Here is a 13,018-nt window from a genome sequence, read left to right as displayed (position 1 = left end):
GCGGCGTCAGCACGGCGGGGCGGGGCGGCCTGGCCCACGTGGGCCGGTTCGGTTTTCTGCGGAGCAGCTCGCGGGTCCGAGCGCCGGAACCAGCTCCCCCGCCTCCGGCAGCCTGGACCCAGCCTTGCAGGTCCTATTTAATTTCTTAACTGCATTCACTGGTTCTCTCCGATCGGTTTGCCTCACGGTGACACTTTCAGAATGAAAATCTGATCGTGACACCACCACCCTCCAGCCTAAAAGCCATCAGGGGCTTCCGCATTGCCGCTTTAATCCTTAAGGCAGCTGCCGCGGGGCTCAGCATCCTGCTCCCTCGCTCCAGCTTCAGCCTTTGCTCTTGGAATCTGCAACTGAGAAGCTTCGCGCTCCTTTCTGCCGCACTGTTTCCTCTGCGTAAAATTCTCTCCTCTCATATCTCAGATCCCTTCTCAAGTAAACCTCTGACCTCCTAGGCCGGATAGTTCCTTTATTATATTATCCCAAGGCTTTTTTTTTTTTTTCTTTCACCATTTGAAGTTATATGTTCGTTTTGTGCTTATTTCTTTAAAGTCACTTAATGAACAGAGTAATTGCTGACTCTAATGATAAAACCTCCCTTAGGGAGAGGCAGCCCCAGAAAGACGTCTGTGACAAATTTAGCCTTTAGGGCGAGTGAGCTTCCAGGAGGTCCCTTCTATACCCACAGCTTTACTGAGTAAACCCAGCAATTTGCTATACCTTTCTCATGGTCCCCCCTCCATGCCACCAATTAAATATGATTCATCTTTCAATCATAATACGTTTAAAAATACCCTGGGAAGGCAGAGGTACCAGAAATCAAATAGCCAGCATTCACTGGATCATAGAGAAAGCGAAGGAATTTCAGAAAAACATCTACCTGTTTCTTTGACTATGCTAAAGCCTTTGAGTGTGTGGATTATAACAATCTGTGGAATGCTCTTAAAGAGATGGGAACACCAGACCATCTTAGCTGTCTCCTGAGAAACCTGTATGTGGGCCGAGAAGCGGCAGTTAGAACCCTGTATGGAACAACTGATTGGCTCGAGATGGAGCAAGGAGTACAGTACAGCAAGCCTGTCTGCCGTCACTCCGTTTAATTTACACGCTGAGCACATCATGAGAAATGCGGGGCTGGATCAGTTACAAGCTGAAATCAAGATAGGCGGGAGAAAGATCAACAACCTTAGGTATACGGATGATACCACTCTAATGGCAAAAAGCGAGGAGGAACTGAGGAGCCTCTGAATGAAGGTAAAGGAGGAGAGTGAAAGAACTGGCTAAAAACTAAATATTAAAAAGCTAAGATCATGGCATCCAGCCCCATTACTTCATGACAGATAGAAAGGGAAAAGGTGGAAGTAGTGACAGATTTTCTCTTCTTGGGCTCTAAAGTCACTGCGGATGGTGACTGCAGCCATGAAATCAGAAGACAATTGCTTCTTGGCAGGAAAGCTATGACAAACCTAGACAATGTGTTGAAAAGCAGAGACATTACTCTGCCGACAAAGGTCGGCATAGTCAAGGCTATGTTCTTCCCAGTGGTCACATATGGTTGTGAGAGCTGGACTATAAAGAAGGTAGAGCGCTGAAGAATTGATGCCTTCTAACTGTGGTGCTGGAGCAGACTCTTGACAGTCCCTTGGACAGCAAGGAGATCAAACCAGTCGATCTTAAGGGCAATCAACCCTGAATACTCATTGGAAGGACAGGTGCTGAAGCTGAAGCTCCAGTATTTTGGTCATCTAATGTGAACAGCCGACACATTGGAAAAGTCCCTGATACTGGGAAAGATTGAGGGCAGAAGGGGAAGAGGGTGTCAGAGGATGAGATGGCTGGATGGCATCACCGATGAACTGGAATAAACTTGGGCAAATTTCAGGAGATGGTGAGGGACAGGGAGGCCTCGCGTGCTGCAGTCCATGGGGTCGAAAAGAGTCAGACACACCTGGGTGACCGAACAACAACACCCAGTGGTTTGGATCTGTGCTTTCACTGCCAAGGGTTCCGATTCCATCCCTGGGTGGAGAACTAAAATCCCACAAGCTGTGCCTGGAGGCCATAAAAGTACCCTTGTCTTTCCCTCTTCCGTTTCTTTTGCTTTTTTTTCTTTAAGAGGAAGAATTTGTTTCTAAACTCCATGATAAACCATCCTCTTCTATTTCCAACTTAATTCCAATTTACCATTCTGCAACCTAGAGAGTTCTCTGGTGGCTCAGCTGGTAAAGAGTCTGCCTGCTATACAGATCTGAATTTAGTCCCTGGGTCGGGAAGATCCTCTGGAGAAGAAAATAGCAACCCATTCCAGTATTCTTGCCTGGAGGATTCCACAGACAGAGGCACCTGGCAGGCTATATAGTCCATGGGGTGGCAAAGAGTCAGACACATTGATTGACTAGCACAACCTAGAGAGTAAATGGCAAATTAAATCACACCAACAAATCCTATATACAAAATAAGGGAAATAGAAAAGAAAAAAATATAATTATGAAAATTCTTATTTTAAGAGGGAAGAGGAAATAAAAAGGACAAGGCAGAAGTAACTCAAGCTTTGGACACCCCTCCAGCTAAAAATATACATACAGAGACCTCAGTTCCATTTCCACATCAGGTACTGAGGCCTAACTAGCCCCCCTTTTCCCTTATCTACTGCAAGTTACCCTTACCTTCAACTGGAGTTTTCGTCCTTCTGATGTGACCCAAATCCTCACTTGTAAAGTGTCTGAGCTTTGGTGGTCTGCAGTGATGCAGGTCTTCCGTGTCATACAGTCACAGCCTTGTCTAATTATTTGTTTGGTGAGTCCTGAAAAGCTCCTCCTGCCTCTCCTTTGGGCCTGGTCTCTCCCAGCTCTAACTGGGTGGATCTCATGGAAGTTTGAGGCACCTAGGATTACGGCTCCCACTCTGGGTGAGTCAGAGGCCTTCTCTGGGACTTTCTGAAATAAAATTAAAGGAAGGCAAAGCAAGGAAGATGTGAGCCTAGGGCCACAGCAGTCACATTCCTTGCCAAATAGAAGTCAGCCTATTTGTAGGAGAAAGTAGTCTGCATGCAGACACAGAAGGACAGAAGTCCTGGTAATAGTCCTGCCCTTGTTTCCTGAGGCCTTATTTTTCCAAGCCTGACTCGAAGGGAGTTTCTCTGACCGGCAATTGAAAGAATCTTGATTAATACAAGAGTACAGGGTGGTCCCCCGGGTCCCACTCAGGTACCTCTCCGCCCTCATTAAGTAGTAGCAACTCTCTTTCCCCTTAATAGTCATTATCAGTCCAGCCTACAGTGTGACCTCCTTTCTCCTATTCCTCTAGTATTATGAGGAGCCCAAAGTGCAGTGGAATCATCTTTGCATTCCCTGGTTAGAAACATTCTTCCCTAGATGCTAAAACCTCCCGAACTGCAGAATGTAGAATGTCAGAGACAGGAGACAGGCTCTGAGAAAGTCATTAGGTACAATCCTGTAACATGCCACACCTACCTCTACCTCTTCCTATGTATTCTGGCCACAAAAAAATGAAAAATAATTATATCCCGATTGTTTATTTAAAGCCTCTATTTTACTCGGTGTGCAATAACCTGACACGGTTGAGTCATCGATTGGTCACTCCATTGTTCTATAAAGCTGGTTATTTCTAAATAACAATACCTGACAAGTGAATTCCAAGGGCATCGCTTTCCTTAGCCAAGCATCACGTTGGGTGGGATACTGTAACACTGTGTGATTAACCAAGTAAGTGCTCTGACAGTGGTCCTGGCAACTCCAGGATTTTCAGGCAGCTGGAAGCCTAGACGACAAAAACCCCTCTGGGAGGGAAGGGGAGTCCATGACTACAGAAAAGCAGACACGTAGATGTCTGTTATGGGCTTCCCTGGTGGATTAGCAGTAAAGAATCTGCCTGAAATGCAGGAGATGTGGGTTCAATCCCTGGGTGGGGAAGATGCCCTGGAGAAGGAAATGGCAACCCACTCCAGTATACTTGCCTGGGAAATCCCATGGACAGAGGAGCCTGATGGGCTACAGTCCATGAGGCTACAAGAGTCAGACATGACTGAGCATCTAAACTACCACCACCAGCTGTCTGTTCTTCAGCCACCAGAGGCTTCCTTAGTCAGGCTGCCAGGGGATCAGTCTCCCCAGGTGGAGGGGTGTCTGTGGCTGTGTCCACCCAGCTACAGAGGTTGCAGGGACTTAACTGGCAGGGACACAGAACTCACCCGAGATGGACAGTACCAGCCTGAACAGGGCTCTGTAGCAGACCAGCCCATCATGAAGATCCAGCAGTGGCAGTGAACTGACATCTGGGTGAGCAGACAGATACCAGAGCTCAGATTGGCTAGCAAGGAGTAACCAGATCCAGGCCCAGGGGCTGGGGATGTCAGACAAGGAGACAAGGGAACATGAGAGAAATTTCTACTTCAGGTAATAGAATCGACATGAGTTCCTCAATAGGTGGATAATTTCTCAATGTCAGTGCTCCTGGAAGAAAGAGATGGGTAGGATCAACGTGGTTTGGTCTCAAGCACCTTGCCCCTTCCCATCCATTCATTCACATTCAGCACCGTTACCTGCTTTGTGCCAGGGAATGAATCAGCGCAGAATCAGGATTGGTGGTGGCCTCAGACAGCGCTGTGTTTAGAAAGGGAAATAGTCAGAAAAGAGTGGGCTATACAATGTGACAGATCCTGCAACAGAGCTGGAAGGCAAAATTAATGAGCCCAAAAGAGGGTAAGGAAAGCCTTCACAGAGGTAATATTTGAAGGCCTTGAAGGATGAATAGAAGCTCACCAAGAGCAAGCAAGCGAAGGCAGAGGAAACCTATGCGGAGTGTGTGTTCACATAACACAGAGGAGGTCAGTGTGGCTGGAGCTTGACGGGTAAATGGAGATGGGAGAAGAGGCTGAAGGATAAATCTGGCCCAGTTGTGAAAGGCCTTGACCACCATTCCAGGGACCTTGGGCTTCATGTTGTGGATGGCAGGAAGGTAGATGAGGAAGCTCCCAAAGATTCCACATCAAAACAAAACACTGGCATCTAATCTTGGGGAACAAGCTATTGCGCTGGCCAAAAAGTTCGTTCAGGGTTTTCCATTACACTGTGTGGAAAAACCTGAGTGAACTTTTTGCCCAACCCAATACACTGTGACCTGTTTTCTTCTTTTTCCTTAGCTCATATTCTCTGTTAACTTTCCACATGACTTTGGGAACTTGGGCAAATCAAAGCATTTTAACCTTTTTAGGTTAAATAAAGATAAGATGCCTTGAACATTGTTAAATAACATTAAGATTATGAACATTGTTACTTGGGCTCCTAAGGCCAGGCACAGCCCTGCAGGACCTTTGAAGTACCAAAGAGCCCTTAAGGCAGGAAGAAAAACCGTTCCCCAGACTTAGCTCATCTCAGGAAAGGAAGGCCTAGGAAGCTGGTGACCTAGTTGTTCTATTCATTTATTTCTCCACCACCTCTTAAAGGCAAAGTGCCATTCTAGTCTAGCCAAAAACTGCTGTGTGATCACCTTAGGTAAGACATGTCCAGGGGCTTCCCTGGTGCCTCAGTTGGTAAAGAAGACACAGGAGACATGGGTTTGATCCTGGGTTGGGAAGATCCCCTGAAGGAGGAGATGGCAACCCACTCCAGTATTGTTGCTTGGAGAATCCCATGGACAGAGGGGGTCTGTAGGTCCGTGGGGTCTCAAAGAGTCGGACGCGACTGAACAACTGAGCATACAGCATAAGACAAGTCCAGTCTCCAGCCCCACATGGCTGTTTTCTCAGCTGTAAAATAAGGAGGTAGTACATCAAATATGAAGTTTTGAGGCCTTTTTTTTTTTTTTTGTCTTAGAATCATCCTTTTCCAACAAAATCTTTGTCATATACCCAGTTCGAGATCTCTCCTACCCTGAACCCTCCACCCTGCACAGCTCCTGAGAGGCCTCCCAGGAAGCTTTTAAAGCTCAGTGGTGGCGGTGGTGGTGTTCAGTCGCCCAGTTGTATCCGACTCTTTACAACCCCATGGACTGCAGCACACCAGGCTTCCCTATCCCCTAGTGTCTCCCAGAGTTTGCCCAAGTTCATGTTCATTGCATTGGTAATGCCATCCAGCTATCTCATCCTCTGAAGCCCTCTTCTTCTGCCCTTGATCGATCTTTCCCAGCATCAGGGACTTTTCCAGTGAGTTGTCTGTTCACATTAGATGACCAAAATACTGGACCTTCAGCTTCAGCATCAGTCCTTCCAGTGACTATTCAGAGTTGATCTCAGTGGGGCAGTTCCAAATCCAGTGCGCCACAGGAACCTAGCAGATGGATTTGTCGACCACCCCCACCACCCACATCCTCTCTTCTGACCCTGAAGGGAAAAAGGAGAAACTTGGGGGTGTTTTGGAGGTGCTGGAAGCAGGAAAGGTAGTACAGATGCTTTCTCCCCTATCCACCCAAGTGGTAAGTGGCCTCTCTTCCACCAGGAGCCCAGAGAGGCCAAACCCAAGGTCCCAGAGCCCACAGCAGAGAGAGTGAGGAAGAGAAGTTGATCTGAAGGGGGAATGAGAGAAGGGAGTGTCTGTTCCACCTCCTTCTTAGCAGCTGCCTCCATAATCCCCAGCCCTCGGCCCCCACCCCAGCCTCTGGCCGCCCACCTCTCCTCCACCCACCCATTCATCAGGAGGAGGGCACAGTATCAGCAGAGCCTTTCAGGGCCTGACAGGTCCTTTCTGGGTGTCCCCCACATGTAACCACTTAACCTCCAGCACAAAGGGCCAGGCTGAATGGGCCTGGAGCCGGTGGCTCGTGCAAAGGGGGAGGCCTCAATGGGATTTGGGGAGCTGGGTGTATAAAGCGCTCTGCTCCAGCAGTCCTCAATGGAGAGGCTGGAGTCCGGGCATGTGCCGAGGGGAGGAGCCCGGCAGCTGCATCCCACCCCTGAACAATGATTTATTCATTCTCCTAGCACACACAGAGAAAACAGGCTGGGGAAAACGTGGCCCCACAAATCGCCCTTGGCCTCAGCTGACTCCCTCTGCAGCCAGGCAATCACTGTGCCCCCTCCCACTTGTAGTCTAAAGTCTGGAAGTAGCCTGAAGGGGCCTGTAGCAGCCTGAAGGTCAGGCTGACGTGTTTTTGGAATAGGTTCCCCTCAATCTCACTCTCTGATAGCTTCCTTCTCAGGTTTTCCTCATACCCATTTCACAGTCAGAAAATCTCTTGCAAGAAAAAAAAAAAAAAAAAAAAGCATAGCTTGGCCTGTCTCAGAACTGCCCCAGGGGAAGGGCTGAGAAAGAAGCAGGAAGCTGGGGAGCTCAGCCTGGAAAATAACTGCCCAATAACGGGAATGCAATAAAAGCTTGCTGATACATAACGGCACCCGCTAGCCACATCTGGCTCCCATTCCTGAAAGAACCTTTGGAAGAACTTTGGGGAATAGGGGATTGAATGAAGGCAGGTAAGCAAAGATGCTAAAGCTAGCAGATTAAAAAAAAAAAAAATGTCAAGTGGGTGGTTTCAAGAAGCTAAATTGTGACAAGAATAAATTTGCTTTTGCCCTCTCACCTCCATAGCTCATGTCACCAGAGTCAGGTCACACAGAAAAATCATCATAATAAATAAAAGAAAAAAAATCAATAATGCTAGAACAGGGAGAACCAGATTGAAGTGACCGTCTTCAGACTGGCCCCTGGGCCCCCTGGCCCCAAGCTCATAACTACTTTGTCACACAGAAAACAAATCTGTTGTGGATGGTGAGTGTGGAGAGGTGGGAGATTCTGGACAAGGAGGTTGCCAGCTGCGGGGGAAGGGGTCCACACTGTGAAGACAAATTTGCCTTGGCGCTGGGGTGGGAGGGGCTCGTGCTGAGCCTGACAAGTAAGGCTTAGGCAGTTTCGCAAAGTTGTCTTCCCTTAGGCGGGTGGGCATATGGAGGGAGGTCATCCTGCCTTATACTGAATGGGGCGGGGAGGGGGTGTAGTTGGAGGGGGATGGGGGGAAGACCCCAAGCCCACTTCACTGAGCCTCAGGACAGGTTGCTATGCTGATGCTGCCCTCTGGTGGACGTATTCATTAAAAGGCTGCAGGGACACCTCCAATGCTGGGAACGGATGCTGGAAACTGCAGAGGAGTCTCTGTCCCTTCTTGTCCTAAAGCCTCGGCCCCAGGACTAGCACAATCATAGGCTGGATTCCTCAGGAGACAGACTCAGACAGTTTAGGATGCAGATAGTTACTAAGAAGTGCCCTTGGGATCAATGTCTGTGGAAGGGAGGGGCCAGCAGCTGAGCTACCATACAGGTCCATGATGGAGGCTCAGTCAACCCCTCAGGGAGCTCTGAAGCAAGAATGGGCCCTTTAGAATTGTTCTGAAATGAGCCAACATGGCCAGGGCTTTACACTTCTGTCATCGCAGGATGTGAGCTGTGCAGGGAAGGGATGTGGGTGTTGGGTGAGGTGTCCTCTGAAACTGAGGCATTCTCCTGACTAAAGGCTGTCTGCAGCCAGGCCAGCAAGGCCTTCTCTAAAGGGGTTGGGATGGTACATCACGGGGTCTACCCCACACACTACAGAAACTCAATAAACACGTGTTGAATGAATGGCAGGGTTAGGTCATACCTCAGGCTCCAGGCTCCACAGGACAGCCCCCAAGCCTGTTATTCAAGCTCTTACACACTGACCTTTGGAAATGGTCAAGGGAGCCTTAATGCTCTGCTTCATGGATTCATTCATTCAACAAGCATTCATTGAGGTTTCCTAGGTGCCGGGCTTAGAGGCAGATGCTTTACAAATTTCTCAAATTTTAATCCTCACAACTGCGGAGTTAGTATTAACTCAGATTATACAGATCAAGTTATTAAGTGGTTTTCACAGTCCAGTGACGCTTTGAAAAATGACCCCCACAATGGGACAAGTGCTCTTGCTGTTGCTAAAGATTCTTCAGGCCAGAAAGGATCTTGGCTCTGTTGTGTGTGTGCATGTGTGCGTGCAGAGAGAGGACTCTGTGCTTTCAGACAGAACATTTCCTCTGTTGCAGCCTAGAGTCATGCCTCCAGAGCCTCCTACTTCAGCTCCCTCCTGATAATGCTGCCCTATACTGTTGCTTGTTACAGAAAAAAGCTTTAAAAATTCCTAGTTGTATCTACAGAACTAGTTCCCTCCCTGGACATTTAATGGACAGACAAGCCTCAACTCCCAATGTCCTTTATTATTTTTTTAAATATTTATTTATTTGGCTGTGTTGGGTCTTAGTTGTGGCACATAGGGTCTTCTTTGCATCATGCAGGATCTTTCATTGCAGCACATGGACTCTCTAGTTTTAGCACATGGCCTCAGCTGCTCCACAGAGTGTGAGATCTTAGTTCCCTGATCAGGGATGAAACCCACATCCCCTGCATTGCAAGGCGGATTTTTTTTTTTTTTTTTTTCTGCACTGGGTCTTAGTTGTGGCACACTTTTAGTTTGGACAGGTGGGATCTAGTTCCCTGACCAGGAATCGAACCCAGGCCCCCTGAATTGGGAGCACTGAGTCTTAACCGCTGGACCACCAAGGAAGTCCCACCTCCAGTGTTCTTTGGCCATACCATCATCAGAAAGTTATGAAAGGGTAAGTTCTTCCCCTAATGTCTGACTTCCATCCCTGCTATGATCATTTTGGGATGCTAACACTGAAGGGACAAGAGATAGACCAGATTTCTGCTCTAGAAACTCTGTACCTGAAACTCTGGCTAACCCAGTGTATCTGTGGGAGGAGGCGAGGGCAGGAGAGCTAGAGAAAGCTGTCAGCCGCTGTTCTGCTACAGCCCTGACATGTTCTCATCCTTGGCCAATTAAACCTTTCCACACTCCCAGCCACCAACGTCAAGATTTCAGTTTTCTCATTTAGTTTGTAATCATAAGGAACTTGAAGAAAAAAGAGGGAGGAGGAGAGCTTGGATGTGATGGAGCAATTTCTGGGTCTGACTGCAGAAACATAAAGTACTCTCAAATACTCCTCACCCCCTCCCAAACACACACACACACACACACACATTCATACGCCTTTCCTCCTGGGCCCCCAGAACCTAATTTTTCACATTTGGAAAACCCAGATGATTTTTGCCTGGGTCCATCTGGTTTCCCAAATAACCTGTCTTTTTGATAAATAACATAAGTTAAATTAGACAAGACAAAGAGAAGGGTGGGCAGTCAGTTTTTTTCCTTCCTTCAGCCGCTGAGAAAAAAAGAGATGAGGACTGAAAAAGCTACAGGACTCTCCCAGTCCTGCTGCAGCACCTTCCACCCCTCGGACTGGGCCCAGTGACTCTCCAGCCAGGAGCTGGGAGCTGCCTCCTCACCCCCACCACTACCCCACCAGCCATCAAGAATACCAGATCGTAGTTCCCTCTAAAGCAAAGGCAAGGAACCCCAGTGTCCAGCCCCGCAGCTTCCTCCAATCACCCTTAGGCTGAAGCTACTTCAAATCCCCTTTTCCCATTATGTATCCCACCCCAGGGAAGAACTGGATCAATAAACCGAAAATGAAAAAGCTTTCAGGTGAGAGAAGAGTGGAGAGAATGAGGGGATGGGAAGGATGTGGGTAGTACAGACCAAGATGATACATCCACAAGGGTCAGAGATCTGGCATCTGGGTCTCAAAAGTAGACCCTGAGGTGACACCGGCGACACAAAGAGATGCCGCTGTTTCCCCAGCTCACCGAGACTCCAGGCCCACAAGCAGACCTCCAGCCCGACCCTCTCAGGGGGCCCAGTGCAGAGCGAGGCGCCGCTGGGCCTGGGCCAGGCCCGTGCGCTGGCAGCTACGGAGCTTTGGCGGGACTTGGCTTCTCCTTCCCACTCAGCTAGACCGTGATGAGCCCCACCCCTCCCTCAGCAGTGGGTCCGTCAGCATGGGCACAGCCTCTTAAACGTGCTCACTCATCTCACAGTAATCGTACCTGTGATCCTAACCATAACCCTGGGAGCTAAACCAAGTCAGTTCACTTTAGCTTCATTTTCCAGCTGAGGAAAATTTCAGAATGACTTATTCCAGGGTCTTGCCACGTGTAAGCTGCAGAGGAAGGGCTTAAGATCTCACATAGCAACCACCTCTATCTATTCCATCCCACATTAGAAAGCATCCTTGTGAACCATTCAGCTCCTGGCTCTTCACCATGAGCTCTTCCAGCCTTCAGATCATTGACTGCTCAATACCTTTTTATTAATAATGCTATGTGCTAGGCATGGTGCTACCTGAAACATACATTTTTAAGAACGAAATAAATACGTTCTCTGCTTTCATAGAATTTAGTCTAATGGGGAAAGCTGACCTAAACAAGCATTAAAGTGGTAAACTGTGATAAAAGACCCAAAAGAAAAAAAAAAAAAAGAAAACAGGAAACAGAGGCAACCTAATTAAGAAAGAGGTGGTAATGGAAGCATCTCTGAAGAAGTTAGATTTAAGCTAACAGTAGACAAAGAAGAAGGGTGGAAACAAGGACCTACTGTACAACACATGGACTTCTGCTCCATGTTATGTGGCAGCCTGGATGGGAAGGGAGTTTGGGGGAGCATGGACACATGTATATGTGTGGCTGAGGCCCTTTGCATGTGTGCATCTCAGACACTTCAGTCATGTCCAGCTCTTTGTGACCCCATGGGCTGTAGCCACCAGGCTCCTCTATCCATAGGGACTCTCCAGGCCAGAATACTGGAGTGGGTTGCCATGTCCTCCTCCCCAACCCAGGGATCAAACCAGTGTCTCTTATGTCTCCTGCATTGGCAGGCGGGTTCTTTATCACTAATGCCACCTGAGTCTGTTTGCTGTTCACCCTAAATCACCACAACATTGTTCATCGGCTATACCCCCATGCAAGATAAAAAGTAAAAAAAAAAAAAAAAGACAGTGGAGAGATCATTCCAGGAAAAGGGAAGGATACTTAGGAAGCCCCTGAAGCTGAGTGTAATGTGATTGGAGGGTGGAAGGCACGGTTATGTCATGGAGGGTCTTGTAGGCCATGGGGAGCTTGAACTTAATTCTGAATGCATTGGAAGACATAAAAAGGTTTTGAGTGAGGGACTGGCATCCTCTAATTTAATTATATAAATGTTACCCTTTGGTCACTGTGCAGATTGAATGGAAAGGAGGCAAAAATATGAGTGGGGAGATCAGGAGGCTGCTGCCAACAGCTGGTAAGAAATTATGAAATCTTGGATCAGGGCATTAGCTATAGAGGTGATTCAAGATGTAGTGTGAAAGTAGAAATAACAGGACTTATAGATAATTTGATTATGGGAGTAAGGAAGGAGGGATCGAGAATGTCCTTCAGGTTTCCAGCCCGAGTGACTGGGTGTGGGGAGGTCTCCTTTACTGAGATGGGAAACGCAGGAGGAAGAGCAGGTTTTTAGAGAAGGAACATCACATTTTTTAAAGATGTTAAGTTTGAGATACTTATGAGACCACAGGCCTTTGAGGAGTGGTCCACAAAACATAATGCAGTTGTGCTATTGACAAATCTATATGCTTGAAGAGTAGCGCCGGACATAATACGTCCACATACATCTTCCAACATGCCTCACAGCAACTGAGACAGGCATGAATGACTATTTTCATTTGACAGACATAAATGGTGGCTCTGAAAGGGGTAGTCTTTTCTCATTCAACATTTACTAGGCAATACCGTATTCCAGGCCCCATGCCAGGCAGTGAGCAGGACACAAAGGTAGAAGATAGTCCATCTCAGGAATGCTATAGTCAGAGTATCACAATAAAGTGAAAGTCGCTCAGTCGTGTCCAGCTCTTTGCGACACCATGGACTATACTGTCCATGGAATTATCCAGGCCAGAATACTGGAGTGGGTAACTGTTCCTTTCTCCTGGGGATCTTCCCAACTCAGGGACTGAACCCAGGTCTGCTGCATTGTAGGCGGATTTACCAGCTGAGCCATCAAGATCACAATATTCCTCCCTCCCCAATATTCCTCCCCCAAATACTTTCCCCTGGTTTTCAGTGTACAAACCTCAGGAGAGGAAGCCCCAAAAGTTATTAGATAGACCTCTGGGAGATAAAACC

The sequence above is a fragment of the Muntiacus reevesi genome, chromosome 1, assembly GCF_963930625.1.
Source record: "Muntiacus reevesi chromosome 1, mMunRee1.1, whole genome shotgun sequence".
Lineage (NCBI taxonomy): Eukaryota > Metazoa > Chordata > Mammalia > Artiodactyla > Cervidae > Muntiacus > Muntiacus reevesi.
This window is presented reverse-complemented; position numbering follows the sequence as displayed.